We start from the raw sequence: 10,739 nt of genomic DNA, 5'->3' as shown, positions 1-10,739 counted from the left end.
TATTTATCTATTGGCCATTGCTGGGTATTAATTGCAAAGTCCAAGTTAGTAGATGAGACAGAGACTATATGACATGCAAAGACTAAAATATTTAGTATCTGTAGGAACAGACCCTAAATTTGTCTGAAAATATTCACCGGATATGTTTAACATTTCAACTGTCTTTTGCTGTCCAAAATGCTTATTGCAGCTTTCTCATACATTTTCTACCACCACCAGTCTTTGGCAGAAAGCAATTGCCTGAATCATCTAATCTAATATGCTCATGATTTAATCAATTATCTCAGAAAAGAGATTATGACAGACTATCGATTACTGATACAAAAACCATTCTATACTTTCTTCCTTAGTAAGAGAACATTGAATTTTTAAGAGTCATGGTGTCGACAGTGTCTTGGGGTAAGTAATAACTAGTCAAAATGAATCAGGAAAAAATTTTTTTCTTTCAAGGTATTTGTTTTCATAATATTTCCTGCTGCTAGAGTTTGCCAGATAGAATGAGTTCTCACTAAATACATAAATGGAAATAACATGGATTCCTAATAAAATTTTACTTGCCTGATAAAATGACAGCACTTTGTGAAGATAATAATTTTACCTCATCCTTGTCATCCTGATTGAATGCTGGTATGGAGATGTGATCTAGGTGCAGAAGCAGCCACTTTGTAGCCATGAGGACAAGGTCAAGAGAGTTGCAGAACCCAGTGTAGAGCCCTGTCATAATTGAGTCAGAAGTATAAACTTCGACATTCAGTATGCCCCAGGGTTCCTGATAAATAAAAGCAGTTAACCTTGCTACTTAAGCTACTTTGTAGATATTCTATTTGTTACGATTCATCTGATGTAAGAAGACTGTAAGGAGAGGCATTTTTCTGCTCAAAAAGTACACACATGTTGTAAGTCAAAAAAGTTCTGAAGAACCAATGTACAGCATGATGACTATAGTTAATAATAATGTATTATATCCTAGAAAGTTAAGAGAGTATATATTAAGTGTTCTCACCACTGAAAAGCAACTATGTGAGGTAATGGATATGCTAATTGAGTTGATTTTGGTAATCATTTACAATGTATTCATACATCAACACATCACATTATATACTTTGAATATGTGTGTGTGTATATATATATATAATTTTTGTCATGTACACTGCAATAAAGTTTCACAAAAGAAAAAAATAAATGCATGTTTCTCCTTGCTTTTACATAGCAAGTATTTATCAAGTGAATGTTACATTAGGTACCATTTCAGCTGCTTTCCAGACATTGCCTGTGTCCTTCTCACAACAAACCTGTGAGACATGGATCTTCCTTATGTTACATCAAGAGAATGGTTTCAGAGTAGTGTAACTATCTAAAACCTTATAGTTAGTAGGTGATGGAGTCAGAATCACCTGGCTTCAGAAAGAGGTAATGTCTTTGCATCATTTCTGTTCTGCTGTCATCTCAATTCCTTGTTCCACAAGCCATAGGAGACTTTATTTAAGCAATAGACCAGTGGAATGGGTTTCTTCGTTTCTTTTAAATAAATAAAATTTGTGCATTGTGTGTGTGTGTGTACATGACCCTTCCAAGAGTTCAGACTCAGAGTCCATGTTCTCTCTGTTGCATCCAGCTTTTAATGATCAATTTCACCCTCCATGTTCACTAAACATACAAGTCCATAAACCTTGCCTGCATCTCTAACTGGCTGCTATCTCATGTTATAATTCATAGCCATATAATTCTAATTCAATTAGAATTCACAGGACTCTGGAAAAGGTTACCTGTTCTTTTTGACTTTCCAGGAGTAATGAATTTCTTTAAGTGTTGGGAGAAGTAATATATCCACAATGTTCTGAAATAAAATATATAAAATGATATATTATGAAGGCTTCTTCCTGTCCCTTTTTTTGGGAGGGGATTTCTGTATATCCTTATATACATTTATTTTATGGTGTTATCAGCATACATGGATATATGCCCTCCCCCCTTACCCAGACAGTAGCTTAATTCACAGGATCCTGCACCTTGTACCACTAGGCACACCTAGCTTTTTGGTGTGGTGAGTTATATAACACCCAGTTGTGATGGGCACTTCAGGTTACCCTCAAGCAGGAAATGAAGGTTATGGTTGTGCTGTATACTGCCAAGCTGAAAATTGTGTTTTTTTTTCATGTGTGGGGGGTGGGGGTGACAGAGTTTCACTCTTATCACCCAGGCTGGAGTGCAATGGCATGATCTCCGCTCACTGCAACCTCTGCATCCCGGGTTCAAGTGATTCTCCTGCCTCAGCCTCCCGAGTAGCTGGGATTATAGGCACCCACCACCACAACTGGCTAATTTTTTTTCGTATTTTTGGTAGAGATGGGGTTTCGCCATGTTGGCCAGGCTGGTCTTGAGCTCCTGACCTTGTGATCCGCCTGCCTTGGCCTCCCAAAGGAAAGTGTGTTCTAATATGTACAAAGAGCCCATCTGTGAAAACTAGGAGATTGTTTCTTGTTTTGTTTTGCTTTGTTTTGTTTTGCTTTGTTGAGGAGGGGTGGTTCTAGATAAGAACTCTTTCAAATCACAAGCTGACCACTACAATAACAAGAATGAGAAGTCAGTGGCCATGCATGACAAAGAATACAGATGTTACAAAACGAGTTCAACAAAGTCACTAAACCAGCAAAAAACAACTGGAACAAATAACAAAAACAAGCATTGGAGTCTCAGTCTGTTCATGCTGCTGTATCAAACTTCCACAGAGCAGATAATTTATGAAAACCAGAAATGTATTTCCTGTATTTCTAGAGGCTGGGAAGTCCAAGATCAAGGCTCCAGAATTAGGCATCTAGTAAGGATCTTCTTGCTGTGTCCTCACATGGCAGAAGGAGCAAAAAATGGTAAAAGGGATGAACTCTATGTCTTCACATAGCAGAAAGATGGAAGAATTAAAGAACTAGTTTCCTCCAGTGCTTTTATAAGGTCACTAGTACCAGTGATGAGGAATCTACCCTCATGAGTCAATAATGTCCTAAAGGCTTCATCTCTTAATACTATCACATTGGCAATTAAGTTTCAACACATAAATTTTGGAGGGCATTTAGATAATAGCAGCTGGGCTGAGGTAAAATATGATTTCTAGAATTGCCACTTAATAATGTTAAACATGTCCAGTTTTCAACAAAAGAATATGAATTATATAAGAAAACAAAAGGTTTTGCCCATACATGAGAAAGAAGAAATCAATAGAAAGTGTCTCAGAGGAAATCCTGTCAGTGGATTTACTAAGCAAATATTTTAAATCAACTCTTTGAAATACAGTTAAAGAGTTAAAGAACATCATTTAGAAAGAAGAAAAGAAAACCAGGAGAATGATGCCTCACCAAATAGATAATACCAATAAGAAAATAGAAACAATAAAAAAGGAACAAAATAGAAATTTTGGAATGGAAAAGTATAACAATTGGAATGAAAATTTCAGTAGAGGGAGTCAATACCAAATATGAGTAAGAAGTAGAGAGAATCATCGATCTCCAATGATAGGTCAGTTGACATTATCTAGTCTCAGAATCTGGAAGAAAAAAAGAATGAAGTAAAATTAATGAAGTTCAGAGTACTTGTGGAAACTATCCAGTGTACCAAAACGTACATAAAGGGAGTTCTGGAAAGAGACAAAAAGGGGAATATGAAGCGATATAAAGAATTTTTGAGGAAAGAATAGTCAAGATCTTATTAAATATGATGAAATACGTTGATTTACACATTCAATAGATTCCATGTAGGGAAAAATCAGAGATGTCCCCACTAAGACACTATAAACAAAAGGTAAAAAAGACAAGACAATGAAAAAATCCTGAAAGCAGCAATATAGAAGTTACACTTCACATACACAGGATGATCAATAATATTAACAGCTGGTTTCTCAACAGAAAGTATGGAGGCTGTATTAGTCTGTTTTCATTGCTATAAAGGAATATCAGAGGCTGGGTAATTTATTTAAAGAGATATTTAATTGGCTCATGGTTCTGCAGTCTGGACAAGGACGGCACTGGCATGTTTGGCTTCCGGGGAGGCCTCAGGGACCTTTAACTCATGAGAGAAGACAAACTGGAAGGAGGCACGTCATATGGCCAGAAAAGGAGCAAGAGACGGTTGGGGGAGGCACCACACTTTACAACAATGAGATCTCATAAGAACTCACTCACTAGTGCAAGGACAGCAGCAAGCCATGAGGGATCCACCCCCATGACCAAAACACCTCCCACCAGGCCCCACATGTACCACTAGGGATTATAATTCAACATGAGATTTGGTCAGAATATATATTTAAGCTATATCATTCTGCCCCTGGCCCCTCAAATCTTATTTTCTTCTTACATTGCAAAATACAATCATGACTTCCCAGCAGCCCCCAAAGTCTTAACTCCTTCGAGCATCAGCTCAATTAAAAGTCCCAAATGAAAGTCCAAAATCTTATTTGAGACTCATCTCCCTCCTCCTATGAACTTGTAAAATCAAAACAAGTTATTTACTTCCAAGATACAATGAGGGTATAGGCACTGTGTAAGCACTCCCATTCCAAAATGGAGAAATCGGCCAAAGGAAAGGGTCTACAGGCCCCATGCAACTTCAAGACCCAGCAGGGAAGTCATTAAATCTTAGAGTTTCAAAATAGTCTCCTTATACTATATATTGTGCATCCAGGGCACAGTGGTGCAGAGGATGGGCTGCTATGGCCTTTGGCAGCTCCACTCCTGTGGCTTTGCAGGGTTCAGGACCCATGGTTGCTTTCACAGCTTGTTAAGTGCCTGTGGCTTTTCCAGGCACAAGGTTCAAGCTCCCTGTGGCTCTACCATTCTGGGGTCTGGAAGATGGTGTCCCCTTTCCATAGATCCACTAGACAGTGCCCCACTGGGTACTCTGTGCATGGGCTCCTATGTCACATCTCCCCTCTGCACTGCCGTGCCACTGCAGCAGACTTCTGCCTGGACACTCAGGCTTATACCATACATCCTCTGAAATCTAGGTGGAGGCTGCCAAGCGTCCTTCACTTTTGCACTCTGCACACCTACAGGCTTAATGCCACGTGGAAGTCGCCAAGGCTTATGACTTGCACCCTCTGAAGCAGCATCTGAAGCTGTGTCTGGGGTCATCCGAGCTGAGGCTGGAGCTGGAGCAGCCTGGATGCAAGGAGCAGTGTCCTGAGGCTGCACAGGTTACTGGGGCACAGGTTAGTGAGATTTTCCAGGGACACATATTCAAACTATACCAGAACTCTAGAGGCAGGAAGATGACATATTCAATGTGCTGAAAGAAAAATATTGCTGATGAAGAATTCTACATTCCACAATGTATCCTTCAAAGAAATCAGGAAATAAGACCTCCCAAGATAAACAAATTTCAAGAGTGATCTTCACTAGTACACTTGCTCTGCAGGAAATGCTAAAGGGACTTTACTGCTGAAAAATAAACAGACAAATTAGGAATTTCATAGGGTTCAAACTTAATATATCCATAAACTTCATGTAGAAAAAAATGCATCAAATACTTAAGTATAATGACTAAATAGCATTGCCAATCATTATATTTCTAGAAAGTATGCCATAGGATACCCATTTCATGAAAAATAAAGAGCTGAACTTTTTATGGTACATTTTTCACAAATCCATAACCATTAGGAATCACTCCTTTATATAGGACTTGTACTCTTGGAACAGCAATAGGAATCTCCAAAGAACCAGTATTCCTGGGATAAATTTATGGGTAGAATAGTTTCACAAGTCACCTTCTTCACATTTACAAAGGGAATCTTCAAGTTCTTTTTGTTTTTCCTTGACACATCAAACATAAAAGCAACTTGAAAAAGTACTTTAGTAGTTCCATGTTGTCTTGTATTTAACTCTGCCATTTTATTTTTCTGATCAAAATGGAAGAAAGCATAACTTGTGATCTTCTGCTGAATGCAGTGCTTTGCTCTTTAAAGCTGTGTCTCACATAGCTGCTAGTTTACATAAGGCATTCTCTCAACAAAAACCATTTACCCAGAATAAAATACAGACGCTTTTTCTTTCTTTTCCTCTTCTTCTTTTTTTTTTTTTTTCTTTGAGACAGAGTCTCGCTCTGCCGCTCAGGCTGGAGTGCAGTGGAGCAATCTCAGCTCACTGCAGCCTCTGTCTCCTGGGTTCCAGCGATTCTCCTGCCTTAGCCTCCCAGGTAGCTGGGATTACAGGTGCACGATACCACGCCTGGCTAATTTCTGTATTTTTAATAGAGACGAGGTTTCACCATGTTGGCCAGGCTGTTCTCGAACTCCTGACCTCAGATGATCTGCCTGCCTTGGCCTCCCAAAGTGCTAGGATTACAGGCGTGAGTCACTACGTCCTGCCAGACACTCTTTCTAACAGCAAAGTTTTCACCTTTGAAAGTGATTGTTTTGCCTTTATGATCACCAATTCATAATTTGAAAAACAATAGCAGCCTGATAATTTTTACTATAAAAAGTTCTCACTTTGAGAAATGTGTCATGAAATATTTATGAATGAAGTGATACAGTGTCCTAGATTTTCTTCAAAACAATACATCAGGTAAAAAGGGAGAAAGATCGACATGAGTTAGTAATTGTTGAAGCTGTGAGAAGAAAACATGGGAATTTATTATATGTTTTGAAATTTTCATAATTAAGAAACAATTTATGTTCCCAAAATGTAATTTAGGTAAAACACAGAAGATCATTATATACAAACATGGTTTCAACACACAAATATTGCAAAAACCATTGCTTATAGATATTTTACATTTGTTACTGAATTTAATATGAAGTTTAAAATTCAGTAAGTCTTTTTTGTACTAATAGCCAAAATAAACTGAGAATTAATTTTAGTTTATTCTTCCTCACACTAATAGTTTTCAAAAGAAGTGAGCTTATCTTATACTATATTTAATATAGATTCCAGTGGCTTCCTTCATAACTTTTTCCAATATTTAAATATCATCTTTGTTGAATGACTTACCTTAAGGAAATATTTACCACTCCTGACAAGATAATACATCAACACAAAAATACATGAATATTTTATTGCACACAAAAACAGCTACCAGAGAGAGTTGAAGAAACTAGGTAAATATGTAGATTTCTTTTACATAAAGAAAACATGTCTTTCCAATTCTTTGAATTGTTAACTGACAATATAAAAAAGGATTCAAATCAATTTTTCAAGGTTAATTTTATTCATAACACTGCTTCTAGCAATTAAGACTCCAAAAACAGATGAGAAGCAATGATTCCCAGCCCACTTAGAAAAGAAGATGTAATTTTACAAGCTTTTCTTTTCTAAAACAACCCATCTAAGATGAGGTTGATGGTCACTTAATCCTTACCATATTCTACAAAGCCAGAGGTTTACCAGTATCAATGAGTAAAAAAATTAACACTGAGTTTGGAAATAACAAAATATAATTGAAAACCTACGTATTAAAATGAAAGAGTCTAGGAAATGTGTTTGTTTCTTAACTGTAAACATAATTAACAGACCCAACTGATAAAATGTGATATGTTTCTCTATACCCTCAAGATCTTTTCTCCCATGTAAATATCTGTTCCCGCCCCAGAGACAATATAACTCAGGCCCTCGACCATTATCAGCACCATCTCCTTCCTCTCTTCTCCTCTCTGTGAAGATTCAGTCATGTCACATTTTCCTGTGAAAGCCCCAGACCAGAAGTTTGAATTTTGTGGCACTTCTTGATGGTGATGATTGATGGCAGGGGGATGGGGGCAGTTGATACTTAGCATCTGGTATATTAATCAATAATGTGACTCACTTTTAGCATGTGGGTCCAAAGACCCTTGAAAGATGTATTTTCATACATGCCCTTGATTATCTCATCCTTTACACACTGTTTACAGCCTATCAGCCCATCCGCTTAAAATTATATATTGTTAATCACTGATATGATAACACAGGACATAACATTTGTAAGAACAAGCAATAGGCAACCAGGTGGCTGCTGCGAGAAACTGGGGCTCAATACCACTGGAGAGTCATAGAATGAGTGGGACACACACCTCAGAAGTGTCCCATCCAAGGCAAAGAATCTGGAGTATTGACGTGCAAACTTCTGTTACTCTTCTCTTGAGGGTTGACATCCAAGGGATGAGCATTATTCCCTTGTGGGACAGAGAAAACCCTTGAGCAGAGAGTGCAGGAACTCTCTTCAGCTGACCCCAGGGTAGACCAACAGGGTATGGGTAGCTGTCTGCAAGGAATTTTTAAATAAATTTGTATGTTCTTCATCACAAAAGCATCTATACGCTTATGAAAATAGCAGTTAATTGTGAGCCAACATTCAGACCTCAGACAAGGCTCAGTGAAAATGTGGATTTGCAACCTACCTGCAATAACTCTGAAAATGCCTTCCTGCCCACATCCTCTCTCTACCAGAGTCTACAGCCCAAAGATTGGGACATATGCCATGTATAATTTGACAGCCAAAGGTTACAAGAAATTTGTAGTATTTTTCCTCTTAAAAATTCACATTGTACCCTTATGTCTTTGGAGGATAACCTTGTTCCACCTATCATTTTCATGACCAATCCCTGCCTTAGAGGATGTAAAAAAGGTGTGGCATGTTTATGGAGAGCAAGCCCCACCACCAAGATGTCTGCTGCTCAGTTTCCTCCTGTGGCTCTTTGTATTAGTTCATTCTCACACTGCTATAAAGACACTACCTGAGACTGGGTAATTTATAAACAAAAGAGGCTTAATTGAGTCACAGTTCTGCATAGCTGGGGAGGCTCCAGGAAACTTACAATCATGGTGTAAGCTGAAGGGGAAGCAAGGCACATCTTACACACAGCAGGAGAGAGCGAGAGTGCAGGGGAAACTGCCACTTTTTAAATCATCAGATCTCATGAGAACTCCTTCACTGTCATGAGAAAAGCATTGGGGAAACTGCCCCCATGAGCCAATCACTCCCACCAGGTCCCTCCCTCAACATGTGGGAATTACAATTTGAGATGAAATTTGTGCAAGGACACAGAGCCAAACCACATCACCGGCCCCGGCCCCTCCGAAATCTCATGTCCTTTTCATGTTGCAAAACCAATCATGCCTTCCCAACGGTCCACCAAAGTCTTAACTCTTTCCAGCATTTACTCAAAAGTACAAGCCCGAAGTCTCATCTGAGACAAGGCAAGTCCCTTTTGCTTAAAATCAAAATCAAAAGGAAGTAAAATCAAAATCAAAATCAAAGGCCTGTAAAATCAAAAGGAAGCTAGTTACTTTCAAGATACAATGGGGATACAGGCATTGGGTAAATTTTCCCATTCCAAGTGGAAAAAAAATGGCCAAAACAAAGAAGCCAGAGGCCCCATGCAAGTCCAAAACGTGCCCAGGCAGTCATTAAATCTTAAAGTTCCAAAATCTCCTTTGACACCATGTCTCACATCCAGAGCATGCTGATGCAAGGAGTGGGCTTCCACGACCTTGGGCAGCTCCACCACTGTGGCTCTGCAGAGCACAGCTCCGCAGTCACTTTCACAGGCTGATGTTGAGTGCCTGCAGCTTTTCCAGGTGCACTGTACAAGCTGATGATGGATCTACCCTTCCGAGGTCTGGACGATGGTGGCCCTCTTCTCACAGCTCTGCTAGGCAGTGCCCCAGTGGGGACTCTGTGTGCGGGCTCCAAACCCACATTTCCCCTCTGTATTGCCTCACTAGAGTTCCGAATAAGGGATTCACCCTGCAGCAGACTTCTGCCCAGACATCCAGTCATTTCCATACACCCTCTGAAGTTTAGGCAGAGGCTCCCAAAGCTCAACTCTTGTCTTCTGTGCTCCTGCAGGCCCAACACCATGTGGAAGCCGCCAAGGCTTGGGGCTTGCACCATCTGAAGCAACTGCCTGAGCTGTACCTGGGCCCCTTTTAACTGAAGCTGGAGCTGGATCAGCTGGAATGAAGGGCACCATGCCCTGAGGCTGCACAGAGTAGCATGGCGCTAGGCCCAGCTCATGAAAGCAGTTTTCCTTCTTAGGCCTCTGGGCCTATGATGGGCGAGGCTGTTGTGAAGATCTCTGACATGCACTGGAGACATTTTCTCCATTGTCTTGGCTATTAACATGTGGCTCCTTGTTGTGTTTGCAAATTTGTGCAGCCAGATTGAATTTCTCCTCAGAAAATGGGTTTTTCTATACTACCTCAGTCTGGACTTCATTGTCCACATCCCTATCAGCATTTTGATCAAGACCATTCAACAAGTCTCTAGGCAGTTCCAAACTTTCCAACATTTTTTGTCTTCTTCTGAGCCCACCAAACTGTTCCAACCTCTGCCTGTTACCCAGTTCCAAAGTTGCTTCCACATTTTCAGGATATCTTTATAGCAGTACCCCATTCTGCCAGTACCAGTAATCTATATTAGTCCATTCTCACACTGCTATAAAGATACTACCTGAGAATGAGTAATTTATAAACAAAAGAGTTCTGCATGGCTGGGGAAGCCTCAGGAAACACAATCCTAGCGGAAGGCAAAGGGGAAACAAGGCATGTCTTACATGCAGCAGGAGAGAGAGAAAGTGCAAAGGAAATTGTCACTTTTAAAACCATCAGATCTTGTGAGAACTCTCTCATTATCACGAGAACAGAATGGGGGAAACTGCTCCCATGATCCAATCACTCCCACCATGTCCCTCCCTCAACAGGTGAGGATTACAATTTGAGATTAGATTTGGGTGGGGACATACAGTCAAACCGTATCATTCCTCTTCCACACTCTTC

The sequence above is a fragment of the Chlorocebus sabaeus genome, chromosome X, assembly GCF_047675955.1.
Source record: "Chlorocebus sabaeus isolate Y175 chromosome X, mChlSab1.0.hap1, whole genome shotgun sequence".
Taxonomy (NCBI): Eukaryota; Metazoa; Chordata; class Mammalia; order Primates; family Cercopithecidae; genus Chlorocebus; species Chlorocebus sabaeus.
This window is presented reverse-complemented; position numbering follows the sequence as displayed.